Source organism: Euprymna scolopes, chromosome 1 (assembly GCF_053919585.1).
Source record: "Euprymna scolopes isolate OS-2025 chromosome 1, ASM5391958v1, whole genome shotgun sequence".
Taxonomy (NCBI): Eukaryota; Metazoa; Mollusca; class Cephalopoda; order Sepiida; family Sepiolidae; genus Euprymna; species Euprymna scolopes.
The window spans coordinates 127,077,216-127,092,215 of record NC_136482.1 but is presented as its reverse complement, the minus strand read 5'-3'; the positions used below and the strand labels follow the sequence as shown (position 1 = coordinate 127,092,215).

At 32.5% G+C, this 15,000-nt stretch overlaps 1 protein-coding gene and 1 pseudogene across 4 annotated transcripts in view; both read right to left on the bottom strand.

Annotated features, from left to right (window-relative positions):
* Positions 1-15,000, bottom strand: part of LOC145268443 (LIM/homeobox protein Lhx1-like) — a 412,426-nt gene that overhangs the window by 140,086 nt on the left and 257,340 nt on the right. The window lies entirely within an intron of this gene.
* Positions 9,270-9,394, bottom strand: LOC145284702 (U2 spliceosomal RNA; annotated as a pseudogene).

Sequence of the window (15,000 nt, the reverse complement as noted above, 5' to 3'; positions counted from 1 at the left end):
AGTATGTATGGTTCATCGTCATTGATAAAGGGGCGTTAAGAGATAAAGAAAAACAACAAAAACATCGACTAGTTGGTTGTTTAGTAGAATGTAAACATTTTTTTACGGAACAACATGTGCCATGAGCAGCAGCACTACATACGTGGAATCAGTGACACGCATCTAGCTCTTACTCAAGTGGAAAATTGTATCATTAATCAGGTCCTTTATTGGAATATGAAATGATCCAGCATTATTTCCAGGGTCCTTAACAGTGTTGTGAATGTATATCATACACCCTCATTCTTCCTATAATATCATGAGAGTAGCAAAAAATAATATTTCTACACTTTGGAATTGATATAAATTCGTGTTCATGTCTTTTTTTCGCAACCTCTCAGATCGCCAGACTTTTAGAATGATTGTAATAAAACTATCACAGAAGCAAAACATAACATAAAGCTTGGAGCGACGAGAAATCTGTTTCTGTATTTGTAAAGGACAAGCCCCGCCCCTTTATAACATTAATAAAGATTTCAGTGGATTTGGTTTAATATAAAAGAACAAATGGGAAAGAAAAAAAATGAATCGATATTACCTGGCTATAAGTGGGTATAAACATACATACATTAAAATATACACACTATACATTATTAACTGTATGCACACACACACATCATATTGGCTTTTGGGTGTATATATATATATATATATATATATATATATATATATATATATATATATATATATATATGTGTGTGTGTGTGCGTACGTGCGCGCAGGTATTATCTAGCACGTAAATTATCTTGTTGCATAGTACAAAGTCTGATCTAGATAGCATTAAAGCTGATTGTGCAGACCTTATACAGGAGTCTGAGATTACACCAACGTACTAAAGTATATTTACTTATTTAGACCCATTCAGCTCAGGGTTATAATGATTTTTAAAAATACATGATCTCAAATAAAAATAAAAACAGCTGAACATATTTAAACTTTGAATAATATAATATGCGTTGTTTCACTAGAGTTTAAATGTGCAATCAATAAGCAGTAATAGCGAAGATGAATCCACATCGCCTTTACATTCACAGCGCAAATAGATGAAGCTAATATTAAATTCAAATTGGTTAGTTCTAAAAACATATCAGTTTAAACAAAAAGCTAAAAGATTCAGTGCTGTAGTACAGATACCAGCCGAACATTTTCCAATAAAAGAGTGTACACATTTCCGTAAATCCTAATATTAACTTCTTTTATTTATTGTAAGATGTCCATAGCTAAAACATTTCCTCCACCACGACAAAAATGTGTTCGAAATGTTTTGCCGCCTTAATTTCGAGACAATCGAAATTTCCCAAATTTAATTGTGTCTGTTTTCTGTCTGTGAAATACATTACTACACGGATTTTTCTCTCCAGTATACAACATGATCATTTTAAAATCTAATACTAAGAGACCCTTTGTATAAACTGTTCGACATGACACTAAGCAGTCTACGTTTCTTCGCCTCGTTATTTTCAATCATTTTATCTCGGTTGGTCCTTTAAAATTTATCATCGAGAGTCTTTCATCCTTGATACGTGAAAATCTATAAGTAACACAATCGATGCTTGTTCAATGTTTGCTAACTTTCTTTATTCTCTATTTCCTGTATATATATATATATATATATATATATATATATATATATATATATTTATATATATATATGTGTGAGAGAGAGAGAGAGAGAGAGAGAGAGAAGTAAAAAGGAACAAACCGAGATGTGTTCATCAACGTTTCGTCTGTATTTCGAGACTTCATCTGGATGTATGTGATTTAGAAAACAAAAACACCATTCATCCAGAGGAAGTCTCGAAATAAAAACGATACATTGATGAAAACAAAACTAGATTTGTTCCTTTTAATTTTTTTCTCTATTTTGTCAGAATACTATTTTCCATTATTCTCATCATATATATATATATATATATATATATATATATATATATATATATATATATATATATATATATATATATATATACATAATGTGTGTGTTGTGGCTAGAAGCCACGACAAAATAAATAACAATTACTCAGTTATTTATGTTATTTATGATTCCTTGTGTAAATGTAAATTGCGGGTACCTCGGATTCCTGAAGACGGCCAAAACGCTTGTCTGTAATATTAAGAGAGAAGACGGAGATGCTTGGCTCGAGCAACGTGCACACCTGTAATCGAACGAGAGAATCTGCACTTATGTGCTTGTCTTCGGGTAAAGCGTACGAATTGCATGAATCTTGTGTCCAGGTTTGATTTATTAGCTGCGCGTAAGCATCACTAAAAGAGGCTCGGTCGGTCTGTCACCATTTCAGCTCAAATAGATTTGGCATTGAAAGACGCGCAACTTTAATGGACTCACAATAGGATTATACGTTGTAATTGTGACGTGTGAAAAGAAAATATAGATAACTTATAAAGATATATTCCTCTAACGCATATCCATACACATTAGTACACACTTATCCAAAGGTTACACAAAATAATGGAACAGCATGTTAATTTTGCATAAATTAATAAAGTGTTCCAAATCTGTAAAAAATGAAAAGTTGACAAAAGGCTGGTTTTACGTTTTCAGGAAAAAATGAGACCCGCTGTATCAGTAAATACTTACATATACATGCAAATAAGTCGATTTTTACTACTTAGCAGGGGTTTTTATTAGTATATATTAATAAAACATCTATTAGCTTTATATTATACTGCAGTTTTAGTGTATCAACCGGAAAGGTAAAACGAAAGAATAAAATGAGGTTAATTCTTCTGATTCGCTTATGGATTTATTCCAATCAGATTCACTTTCGAAAATATGATGATTTTGTAATTCTATGGTCCTCACTCTGCCACACTTATAATAATAATAATAATAATAATAATAATAATAATAATAATAATAATAATAATAATAAAGAGAAGAAAGAAAACAAACTCCTCAAACTAAACTATATAGTCGAAACCTAATTGGAGGTATAACTACATGAACAGTTGCATTAGTTAGATTCTGTGGACCATTTATAGATTGTAAAGTTTGCCGTTCCAGCAGACAACAGAGTGAAGATAAATGAGATGGAAAAACAAATCAAATACACTTTACTGACCAGAGAGCTCAAAGCGATATGAAAGATGAAAAGGTCAAGAAATCGCCATTAATCATAGGAGCAGTAGAAACAATTTTGTAAAACTTTGGAAAAAGAATGGAAGAAATCTGAATCAGAAGGATGGCTGATAAGATACAACGGATAACAGTAATGAACACGCAAATTCATCTGTAAAAGTTACCAAAAGAGGTGGAATGTACTGGAAATATGGGGGGGGGGCTTATTGCCACTCAGACTCCGGCGAACACCACAAGTTGTTCTCAAAGAGAAATCTTTTATGGAGTGCGTGACTACTTCTAGTGAGTAAATGATAATAATAATAATAATAATAATAATAATAATAATAATAATAATAATATTAATTACTATTATTATTGTTATTATTATTATTATTATTATTATTATTATTAATATTATTATTATTATATGTTTAGTGTCTAATTATGTTTTAATAAGTTTATTTAACCCAAACTTTTGCGTTTTCTTGCGTTTGTCGTTTGAATTGTTTTAGATTACGTTAAACCGTGGTTTCATCGAAAAGATATGCATACACACACACACACAAACACACGTGTGTGTGTGTGTGTGTGTGTGTGTGTGTGTGTGTGTGAGCTGTGTGATCATTATGTATATGCCAAGTAAAGAAATTCTAGCGTTGTTCCTGTGCTATCCTCAGACAACCAACATCTAATGCATTATTCAGGAGGTGAAAAAAAAAATGGCGGTAGCGAAGACGAAAAGTAAAAATGTTATGAGCTTTGAAAGTCATTTTTTATTATTGGTGGGATCCTGTCTCTCGACAGAGACAAGAAAGCAGGAACTTAAAAAAAAGAGAGGAAAAGTAAAGATAGAAAGATAAAGTTCGAGACAGAGTGACTTAAAATAAATACGAAAATAAATAAACGTACAGGGGTTAGGAGGGGGCGGATTGATGTGAAAGAACGACGAAAACTTTCGAGGAGAATACAATGAAAGAAAAAGAAAAAAGAAAAAGTTTAGACAAAACGAAAGATGGAAAAAAATTAAAATGCCAGGCCAGCGAACTCACCGGGAAGAAATTTAAAGTAAACAGGAAAATATGGTCAAAAATAAACAACAGCTAAAACAAGACAAAAAAGTGAAGGTTGAAAGATGACAAGAAAAGAAGAAATAGGCCCTGCAACTAAGATTACATATGCCAACGTTTTGCCTACAATCCTCATCGGATGAACACTGTCTGCTCGTGTAATTGCATCGCAAAATTAAACAACATAAGTATACAGTTATAAATATAACGTCTACTTGTCAGGTTCACCCGAATAATTCTGACTAGCACATGTACACACATATATCTGTAAACGACTATGTATCTGTTGTTTTCTTGACCTTTAAACTATATGACCAGTGTGGTATCTGATCTGATACCACACTTTATCATTTTTGTCCTCGGTCAGTGTATGAGAAATACTTTTATAATGATGTTTTTTATTTATTTTTTTGTTTGTCCCAATCCTGTGATACACTTTGTCGGGGAACTGGGCACATAACATAAGGATCTAGTAACTAATCTCGCCATCAAGATGAAGCAGGTAAATTTGTAGTAAGATTCCGTGGACCTTGTTCGATAGTTTTTGTTTTTGTTTTGTTTTTCGAGTGTGTTCCTGCATAATGAATGAGGTCATGAAAATAACGGGTCATTAGCGAGGTACTAGACGAGAGTCTCATCCCATCTATTTTTTATATCGTCGGATTTCATCCATAAACAATCATATATATATATATATATATATATATATATATATATATATATATATATATATATATATATAACTTTATTTATATTAAAATAAATATTGTCGTAATGTTTATACACTCTAATTGCAATGTTTCGGACTATCAGTAAAAAATAACTTAATGGCCTCGCAAAAAAAATCCATTTTTACAAAAGCAAATACAAAAAATATGCCTCTTTAAAATAAAGAAAAATCTTCTTTTTTTTTTTTTTTGTCTGGCGAGACTATTGTTATTTATAAGTAATTGCCGAAACGTTGTTCTGAGAATGTAGCAACATTAATACAATATTTATTTAAATATAGACAAAAGTGTGCATATATATATATATATATATATATATATATATATATATATATATATATATATATATATATTACATACACGAGGTGGTCTTTAGACAGCATCAATGAAATAAACGAAAAAAGTAGATTATTTGGTTCAGACTTGATTTTAATTAGAAAAAAACTGTAAGGATGAAAAAAAAAAAATAGAATAACATAATATATGATTAAGAACTAAGAGCAGATAACATTTTTGATCTATTAATTTTCCGCGTGTTGGCGATCTAGCCCTTCGTATATCATGAAAACATAGACATTAGCGTAGTATACTATTGTGAACTGTTTTACCTTATAATAACTGCATCAGTAATGACCGTAAAATGTAAATTTATTAAAGAACAAATTGAACATAAAAAATAAGGAAACAACTTCTATTCTAGTACTTAATATGACCCTTTTAAGAAAGAATATATAAAGTAGTCAATGTCCGTTCAATTAGCACCATCTATATTAGAAACTTTAGTTAGAATTATTTATCATCAGTTTTTTTCTCTTTTATGTATTGTAATATTTATTATAATAGTTCGCATCTCAATGTTTATATATGAATTATTTTATCGCATATATGAATTCCTCTTTATTTCATCTCATTTGAATAGCATTTGTGCTCATCCAGATTTTTATCTGAACATAATTGTCCCGATTTCTTTCTATTATCTTCTCCCGCTCATATTTGTAGTTGTGTTTTATTTTTGTCTTTCATCTCCGTTTGACAAACAAGCCGCACCAGACCGCTCCCGCCCCCCCCTTCTGTCGACATCAATATTTTCTATTTCTTCTCCGCTAACAAAACACCTTTTTTTTCATATGAAAGCCAACCTAATGTTAAATACACTTGACATCTAATTTACTTAATCGGAAATGATTTCAGTTGCATAAAGAGTCGTCTAATGTTTCGCGTTATGCTTCCAGGCAGTTTATATTGTTCTTGAGTTCTGATCTGTCTCCTTACAATGGCCGAGTTTGCCGAAAACAAAACATAAATTTCTTTTGTGTCCCGTTTATTTCTATGTATTTCTTAAAACATATTGAGATTTAAAGTCTAAGTCAAATCAAACTTCCACTGATAAATGCGTTGTTGCTAAGACGGTAGGTCACTCTGCTGGTAGAAATCTGCTTTATGGAGAAACAATTGGATAATGGATGAAAGCATTCTTCAGTTATAAGCATACATAATGAAGCAATCAAACATTCATTAAAATCCAATCGGTTGACACCGAATCATGCACATTAAGTGTCAGCGTTCACCAGAATAAAAACTGGTATAATATAGATTTACCCTAAAAACCAAATAAATGTATAAACTGCATTGACCAGAACATTAGACAAGAATGAATCTGTTTGCATAATAGTGTACGATACTGTCTTTAGGTCTGCGTTCGCGTCGGGCATTCCTAGAATTGAAATATTGTAAAGAAGGTTAGTAACATCCAACAGGAGAATGTTAGGACTGCGAAATTTTACAAATAGAATTACACAGTAAACCACAGATATACAGGGAAGGGTCAGTTCAGAGCTTCTTTTTTTTTTTTTTTTTTGATAGAGTACATAAGCGACCCTGCATTTTAATGGCGTGATTCTTGTTTTTCACTACTATCGTATAGAAAAGATACTTCTGTCCCATCCTGCGTATCGCTTTGTAAATTCTAAGCGCTTGACTGAGATCAATTTTTTGCTGGCCCTCTTGTAAAACATTAGCAACAAGAATATATCTAGTTCGAACTAAAAATCACACACACATTATATATATATATCGATCATTTCTTGCTCTATTTATGTCTAACTATCTTTCAGAAACATAAACGAAAATTCTATAAACCAAGATTCTTACTTGGGACATTCAGGCTATGGAATCCAATATCGTTTTCCAGCTAACTAAAATATGGGCGTTCTTTGGTCTGATGGTAACAATTTATTTGAGAATAACTTCGCGTAACGAAATGTTCGTTCAATTCCATTATTTATCTTCACGTGCTATCATTAATTAGCTAACTAAAAGAAATATTCCCTCGTTATATTTATGTGGATTGGGGCTTTAATAAACGACAGCTCACTAGTGAAAGCACACGCATAAGAGCGATTGATCTAAAACATATACAAACAATGTGATCTGATTGGCACCGAAGTCGTTCTTTTATACTCTTGAAATAAGTATATATATATATATATATATATATATATATATATATATATATATATATATATATATACACACTAGCAGGCTGCCGGACATTTTGATTCGTAAGATACGCTAAAATATGATATTTTGATTAATGCATATTTCGTATTTATTATTATATTAGACCCAAATATAGTAATTTTTAAAAGTTAAAGAAAAATTATGACTAGTGCCCCATCACCAAGAACAGAAATCTAAGCGCCATGCTTATGATTAATTTTCGTTTGACGGCATTGCCTAAGTTTAGAACACATATGCTGCAAGGCAAATTCCATTTATTTATTTTCACAATTTTGCACCAATTTTCTCCGGTTAAAACCCAAATATACATTTTGCATGGGGTCGAATACCATGTGGACGAAAACAGTCAGAGGATTTGGGCAAACAAAGAAAAATAAACAAATATATATATATATATGAGAGAGAGAGAGAGAGAGAGAGAGGTTTGGGTTTATTATAACCTTTTTACGCAAATATAAATCATGTAGAATATCTGCATGAATATAATTACAGGTAATAGTTTTCTAAAGAGGATTATTCCATAATAAAACCGACAAAAACTCATAAGGAATTAATTAAAATGAATGTTTAAAAGAATATGCTAATTAGTTGGATATTTTGCAGATGAATGTGATTCCACAACACATATATAACAAAGTTCTCTTTAATTTTTAAATAAATATAAAAATGGGTTTTTAATATGATTAATACTTTAATGATACTGCATACAAAACAAGACAAATTCATAGGAGTGGAGATATATATATATATATATATATATATATATATATATATATATATATAATGGCTCTGTAATAATAAATGCTTAGCATGCATGAATATAAATAAATGTTTTTTTTTATAATCGGCAAAGCCGTGTGCCCCCCTGCTTGTTATATATATATATATATGTTACAATAATTGCAATATTTTTTTCTGATAGGCTCCTTCTCTTTGGGATATACGGATAGTGTGCCTATTAATCATTTCTGTGTGACTTTTCTGGGAGTTAAATATTTATATGCAGTGTGGGCGATGGTGAGAACACAATTACTAATTATTGAATACTTGTACCGTGTCAGGACGCGTGAAACAAGATACTCCTTGAGTTTAAAAATAAAGACCCCCTTTTCAGTTCCCCACAGATTGTCGAGTTCGATATAAAGATTCTTGAACTTTAGTAACCTCACCATAATTAAACCGGATCGGTACGTTGTGTGAATAACACTAATGATGAAAGTAATGGTCAAAACAATCAAAATCTTACAAGTTGTCGATCATAACACCGAAAGAGAACAAGAAAATGAAATGCAGCAACTGAAGAACAGATGGTATTTATTTGCTCCCCCACCGAGAAAATTAGGCACAAGGCCGATTTTTAATGTGAGGAGTGAAGGGAGGGGGAAGGGAAAAAGGGGACCAGCTCCCGAGAGGAGGGAAATGGGAGCTGGTTAAAGGTCAAGCATGTGGGGTTGCCCCCACATCTGGTCTTTTCTACTCATAGCTAGTCCTAGCTAGTCATAGCTTGCAGTATCTGCCGGAACAGATGGTATTTATTTGCTCCCCCACTGAGCAAATTAGGCACAAGGCCGTTTTTAATGTGAGGTAAAAACCAGCTCCCCTAAAAGGGGTCACTCTGGTTACCAAAAATAATAATTGTCCCAGTATAGAGGGTTTCCCCTCCATTGACTGGTACAAATCATCCTAAGTGCAGCATCCGCCGGAACAGATGGTATTTATTTGCTCCCCCACCGAGCAAATTAGGCACAAGGCCGATTTTTAAAGTGAGGAGTGAAGGGGAAATGGGGACCAACTCCCCGGGGAGTAGGGGAGCTGGATAGTGACAATTGGTATGAAGGGTTGCCCCTACATTGACCAAGGTCTTATATGTGGAGTTGCCCCCACATATGGTCTTTGCTTGCAGTATCTGCCGGAACAGATACTACACTTTGATCTTGGCCAAAAGGCCAAGAAAGGAGTGATCGATGTAATAGTAAACGCACAAGTTTTTTCTTGGTAATATCTAGGGATGGAAAAAAGGTGTATATAAAAAATCAGTTCGTTAACTTTTGTTTTATTTATATATGTTGATCTTTCTCATTCTTTCTCTCTCTACCTATATCTCTTCCAACTCCTTCCTTTCCCCCGGTGTTTCTCTTCTTCCGCGCTCCTACCCTTTATTTACTCAACTTATTTACATCGCTTATCTCCCGTCACTATTTTTTCCTTGTGATTCGCTCTTATGTTTAGTTTATTCACGCTTCCCTTCAGTATCCTAAATATTCGTTTTCAGATGAAGTGTGCAAAATGACAAGCAAGCAGCGAATATAACATATATGAAATTGGTGGTATATATTCAAGCAAGAAAAAATTAAACACAGGAAAAACACTGCTGGGAGAAATATCCTATTAATTCATACGGACTAATGCGAATGTATGTGCGTGTAAGACAGAACCACATTTTTCTAAAAACCTACTGTTCTATTAGAATTAACAAATATGAATCTTTATTAATTACTTTAACAGTTAAGCACACATATATAATATTCTAGGGTGAGGTGTTGTTTTTTTTAAGAGGCTAGAAAGGTAAACGCGAATAGGTATCCTTCTAAGCTTATATTGTAGCATTCAATAATAAGTTGAGCTCTTATATATATGAGAGCGAGAGAGAGAGAGAGAGAGAGAGAGAGAGAGAGGGAAGAGCTAAAAAATATGTAATAGATTATGGATGTGTAAACTTAGTATTTAGAAAATATAAAATTCGTTAAGATGAATCGAACAGACAATTCCTAAAGACATCTCTTGTCATTGCGATCATATGAAACCAATTCACATTACAGTTTCTGATAGTTTGCTTATAAAGGTAATAAACAATTTTTCGAGCAGCAATGGATAAACTGACAGCATCGGTGCCTCTGGTCTGTCAAGGGTTGGTTGGTTGTTTTTGTTTTACGGCATATCAACCCTTTTGGGGTTATTTTATGCCGAATCCAAAGATTTTGAAGAAAAATTTTTAATAGAATATATTTGTTGTTTTCAAATCATTTTCTATTTAACCCATAGTTGGGACCCTAACAGGTACTACCACTCCGGGTCAGAGTGGATCTGGGAGCAACGGTAATTAAAGGGTGGCTCCACACTCCCCAAATCCCGCAAGCTGGGGCCTCACCAGTGGATATAGTTTAAGGTCATATCCAGGACCTGGTCTGTCAAGGGAGAACCATTGATGATCGGTGTAAAGTATGGGTGGTTGTTGAGAAACCGGGGCGACGGGGGCGCCCATTACCACATAATCGTATCTGAACAGCTTTTATCGAAGAAAAACTACCCTAAAGATTACTAGACTAGTCTTTCTGTCTTCTCAGATTAAATGTTGCTATATGCAACGCGAACCGACGATATATTCTACCCCGCCCCGCGTTTTTTTTTTTTTTTTGAATTTTCTTTTATTTCCTTTAAACCACCCTTGATTTTGCAGCTGCTTTTCCTTTCGTATCGTACTCCCCCCTCCTCGAATTAAAAATAAAAATTGACAGCATTCCAGAAAATCTTCACATTTTTAAGAGGAAAATTCTCGCAATAAATATTCTTAAAACATCGGCCAGGTGGAGCACATCGACACAGCGTTTAACTGCTGTTTTTCTTTGTGCCTTGAACTTAAAATAACACATGGCGAGGAACATTGTCTGCGAGACATTATATGCTCTTGTAAGTTTGGTGCATTGTTCATAGCAGAATCCTTAGTAAGGTTTTCTTCACAGAGATGTTTGTATTACATTTAAACATTTGCATATAAGTGCAGTCAGGAAATCGAGGAGCAAAGACAGAATTCCAAAGGGTAACATTACAAAAAAGGAAATTATTAGAGTACAAAATAGTCCGTCATCTGAGAGGCTCAAGTTTGACTGCGTTACACTTAGCTTATTATTAGCCTGCTGAGGTGCATTTACCAGATCGATGGAAATACTGCTAAAAAACGGGGGTGCAATTTTTTGAGAATGGAATCGGAGTTCCAGATTAAAAATTCATTTTGGATCCCTTCCAAAGAGGGAAAAAATAAGGAATTGTTCATAAAACCAGATGTGTCTACAATAATTCATGCGTTTCTAGGATACCACGAAATGTTCTAAGCATATATATATATATATATATATATATATATATATATATATATATTCATATGTATACACACACATTACTCATATGTGTATACACATTACTCATATATATGTATAGACATTACTGATATATATGTATAAACATTACTCATATATATGTATAGACATTACTCATATATATGTATAGACATTACTGATATATATGTATAGACATTACTCATATATATGTATAGACATTACTCATATATATGTATAGACATTACTCATATATATGTATAGACATTACTGATATATATGTATAGACATTACTCATATATATGTATAGACATTACTCATATATATGTATAGACATTACTCATATATATGTATAGACATTACTGATATATATGTATAGACATTACTCATATATATGTATAGACATTACTCATATATATGTATAGACATTACTGATATATATGTATAAACATTACTCATATATATGTATAGACATTACTCATATATATGTATAGACATTACTGATATATATGTATAGACATTACTCATATATATGTATAGACATTACTCATATATATGTATACACATTACTCATATATATGTATACACATTACTCATATATATGTATACACATTACTCATATATATGTATATATATATATATATATATATATATATATATATATATATATATATATATGGGGGTATTTTTTTATATATTGCAGGCTTCGCTACACTGGCAAAACAATGTCTCGATATGAAATTATTAATAAGTAAATCTCTTAAGACCTAATAAAGTCTTGCAGATTTTCGTATGTATGGATCCTTATTTTATATAACTAGTAATCGAAACATCGACGTGTTAGTGTAGCTAAGTCCATTACACGTCGATTTAAAACGTATATAAACAGTCATACTTAGTTTAAGCATTATTTTATAAAACCGTTGAACATTCTGTGGATTTTTTGTTTACGAATACATTATTAACTAGGACTATCTACATATGTACACACACACACATATATATATATATATATATATATATATGTATATATTTAGGGTCGGACATTACTTTGTCCTACATAGTAAGGAGTTCATCACATATAATGCGCATATATGCTTCAATGGATGATACAGATTAGTATTGTTTCCAGTTTACTAACATGTTACATTCGAAAGCGGAACCAAACTTCTAAATATATTCATAAGCATGTCCCATAAATACAGGTTCAATGCTTTGTAATCGTTCATGAATAATTTAAGAGTTTGTATCTCCAATGAAAATGGATTAAATAAAAAAGCGATCTTTTGATAAAAGCTGGTATAAATTCAGAGGTTAACTCATTTCTTGCTGCGAAATTGTGAATACCGTACGCCTCATTGAGATTAATTAAATACGTGCACAGGACTGCACGTCTGGAAAATGCTATTGGTTGGGACCGATTCGAGAACTAATGATAGGAAACAGTTGTTGTCCGTCGTATCTAATTTAGTATAGTCGGGAACGTTATAACCTTTCGAAACAATGCAGACAATACAAGAGGAAAGCATATAGAGTAGACATCTTATAAGACCCATATTAGCTATCGCTTCATATTTTAAAAGGCAAATCACAACGGTAGATGTCAGAAAAAACATCAAACCGGTAGAATGTTCTGCAATTATCTCTATCAATAACCAGATTACGTTAATTATTGATCGTGTAGTAAAATTTTCTATAAACTTACAAATGGTATCAAAGTTTACAGTTACCCAAAGGTGCTGAGTTCAATCCTGAACGAAGGCAGTGAAAAAGTAACATTCAAAACAGAGAATCAGCAACTATGTCCCAGAGCCTAGCTGGAGTCCGAACAGGGTACCCCCGTAATAATAATAAAGGGTTGGGTTCGAGACTCCTAACAAACAGTTCCCTAGTTCGATACAAAACACCTGATGTAGGCCGGAGTGCAAAACGGCCGAAACGTTGTGACGTTAACAAACAAGATGAGGAAGTCAGTCCGACAATCTCAATCAACCGTGGATACATCTAGTCGTTTTATTAATAAAAAAAAACAATATATATTAGTTCAAGGCAAAACAGTCATATATTGGGTTACAAAGAATTATTTCTAGATCTAAAGATATGGCACTTATTAAGGGAGAGTTTATATGCTCTCTATACCTAGGCATTTCGAAGCCTAATGCTTCTCATAAAAAAACAAGTCCTATCTATACAAACAGACGACTGTCTTGGTTATAACTGTTATTATATTTTAGCATCACCATACTTGTTTCGCTTTATACATCTTGACACATCTAATCGTAAACCAAATTGTCATTCTTCTTTAACCCACTTCTAATATTTGTATGTGTTAAATGCCTATTATACACTGATAACGTGTGTCTTAGGTTATCTGTACATTAGTATTTCTTGATAACAATTAGAACATGACAAAACTTTAAAACCTACAATAGTATTCGAATCTAGAATAAGAATCCCTCGGCATAGCTATCCCACATTGCCTTATACTCACGTGTTATTAACTTTAGTAATAGTACTAAACAGGATACATCACCAGATTAGAAAAAAAAATAAGCCCAATAAGAAGATATGCAATAACATAATCAACCGGTCAATATTTATTTCATTAATGTTATTGGAGAAGTAAATGAAACTTATACTTAAAAATCTATGTGTCTAATATTGAAATTCAGCGTTAGTACAAGGAAGCAGTGCAATAATTTTTATAAACTTCCATACATTCAATAATGTTCTTTATATTACACTTGCACTTAATCTTATTGATTTATCCATTTTATAGAATCGATAAACGTCTTACATTTTGTAAATGCTATTAAGGAAGGGTTGGGATGATTAAGTCCGTGTTTAGCACAGTTAAATATGATTCTATTTGTGTGCTTTTTTTATTGATATATATTATTTTAATAGTAATCTCTGTAGCGTAGCAATCTATCATATTACTAGTTTCAAACCTGTCGTGTCAGCAAATCTGTCCAGGTAAGTCGTGTTTATAGACCACCCAGACAAGTAGCATGCTCAATATCAACTAAAACGAGTCCCACCCTGATACATCTTATTAGCAAGAGTGTGTAGACCACCCAAGACAAACGCGTGCGAGTATAATATTTCTTTTCATTCCTTTTTCTTTTTGTAAATACTTTTTTTGCTATTGCTTTGCTAGTTTTGTAATTTTCTCTCTATTTGCCTCCCTACGAGGGCAGAGCGAGACACATGGTAGCTATCTGATGTGAAAATCAAGCTCCTCCAGTTTGAGAGAAACATAACATGTTACACAGTCTAGAATAAAAATCTTCCTCACCGACCAGACACAGAAAAATGAGATACAAAGGAACAGTTACTACAGCTTTATTTTATGTACAGGAATTACAGCGTTGTAGCTTTCAGAGTGTATTTATTTTCCCATGATTGTTCTAACCGATGCTTTTTAGCATATGCTTCAAAAATAAGATCCA